Genomic DNA, 2,028 nt, shown 5'->3' with positions numbered 1-2,028 from the left:
TGACCTAAACGAGAGCTAAAATTCTAGTGTACAATTGCAACTAACTGAAACTGCAATCTGCCTATTGACTACCCATGCTATCTACTTTTTAAATATATTTCTAGGATGATTATACTGATAGCTTATTATGGGAATACTCATTCTATGCAAATAGTTGATAGTTCAGAGACATTTTGAACTATTAGATTTCAGCTTCATGCACATATTAATATCATAGTTTGTAATACTAAAAATTATCCATTACATACCTGAAATTTCCTGTGGAAGATTAAGTGTAGGGATCGCATTACCTTTTAAGCCTCTTAATGTTCCGGGAACAAAACACTCAGGAGCGAAATGATCGTCACAAACATAAAACCTGTTGTATATTTTCAATGCAGGCAATATCTCATAATTGGGGGATTAACGATTTTAAGCCAGGCTTTAATAGTCTCTGGTTGATTTTTAGGCAATCGATGTCGTCTGCTATGGTTATTTTCACAGTTTCGAACACAAAGATAAATATAACAGTTATCACAACATAGAAGATAAAATGATTTTCTAAATCTTCAATAGTAAAAAGTTAGCGTGCTGAAACTAGTTGAAAATGCTTATGATTGCAAATTGAAAATTGACAGCAATAATCTTAACTGTAAAATACTCTATCTCAGAGCCCTCTTATGGATATACCTACAAAACAAACGCATGAAAATAATCAGCTGATCCTCTGGATTTTTGGACGACGCCTCTCTGTGGTTGCATTTAGCAAAATTATTTTGGCGGCAAAGCAAAACTATCCAATCTCTACTCTGTTCAGATCTGTTCTGATCTGTAATATGTGGACTTACTTTGAATTTCTTTCCTTTCACGAATTTGCTGATATGCGATTAGCTACAGTAACATAGCAGAACCTGAAAGAACTCACGCCAACACAGGGCGAGGAGAGTGGTTGCAGAAAGATAGTGGACGATAGATGTTCGGGTTTCAGGCACAGAGAAACACCTATTCGACATAACCGAATCAGGGCCTTCCAGGGGCACTCAGAGCACAATAACTGACACTTCCCCAAGCACCAAATAAATACCGAGGAAGGGCTACATTCCTACCACGTTTGTACCATACACAGAGCACAAGGAGACGCAAATGGAGCAAGAGTTAATTAACTGAATACGAGAAGCTGCTTGATAATAGTGGATAATAAGGAGATTATACAGGCACTAGCTTGCTTGGAGTTAACTATTCAAATGTTTGGTGTTGTATGGTTTATTTATAAACTCCAATTTAGAGAGGTTATGAGAACAGAGTGACATTTCGAAAGTACGTTCCGCAGTCAACAAATCTTGTTTACCGTTTATCTTTTTTATCTTATTGTCACTCTGTATAATTCCATGGTTACCGGAGTTTTAAATAATTACAAAGCAACAGGTTGTGTTAATTAGGCAGATTACCTTGAAAAACATTGCTACCGTATTTCTGATCTAGTTTTTTGCAAATTTCTCAGTTTTTCAGAGCAATTTTTGTTCTGTTTGGAGACTTTTAATGAGTAATAACTAGGAGTAATTTTATTTCATTAATTTATTTATTCCATTTTACTTTTTTACCATCAGTGTGGCCCACTGGGCGATTCGTCCTGCGGCTTTAATACGTTTTGTCGGGATGGATTTTATGTTCCCTGACCAATACCCGTACCCAAATAAAAACGGATTCTTCAGATACAGGACTGATTTAAAACATCATTCCTACGATGGTTCTCAAAACTCATTCACGGGTGCAATTCCGGTGTAAACAGTTCGACAAACGAGGGAGACAGCATTAAAATTGAGCTAGAATTTGACGTTCAGGAACAAACTAACTTCAAAATTACCGTCAACTTCACAAACAATAACAATAACAAACGTAAAACTCGGTCTTCCGACTCGCGGGGTGTAACCTCATCTGCATTCAGTCGCTACTGTCACTTCACTCTCCCTATCACGCCTTGGACATTATTTATTTCAGACAAGTTTTACAATTTCTTACTGCTAACTTATCTACGAGTCTTAATTCTAA

General features: G+C 36.6%; 1 long non-coding RNA gene across 1 annotated transcript in view; it reads right to left on the bottom strand.

Moving 5' to 3' along the window:
* The window catches only part of LOC125504017, a 2,333-nt gene extending 1,880 nt beyond the window's left edge, over positions 1-453 (bottom strand). The window contains exon 1 of the long non-coding RNA XR_007281253.1: positions 249-453. This is a non-coding gene — a long non-coding RNA (uncharacterized LOC125504017). The remainder of the gene's footprint in view (positions 1-248) is intronic.
* Positions 454-2,028: the final 1,575 nt, after the last annotated feature.

This window comes from Dendroctonus ponderosae, unplaced genomic scaffold (genome assembly GCF_020466585.1).
Source record: "Dendroctonus ponderosae isolate FM_Combo_2020 unplaced genomic scaffold, Dpon_F_20191213v2 Dpon_F_20191213_1, whole genome shotgun sequence".
NCBI classification, from domain to species: Eukaryota; Metazoa; Arthropoda; class Insecta; order Coleoptera; family Curculionidae; genus Dendroctonus; species Dendroctonus ponderosae.
This window is presented reverse-complemented; position numbering and strand designations above follow the sequence as displayed.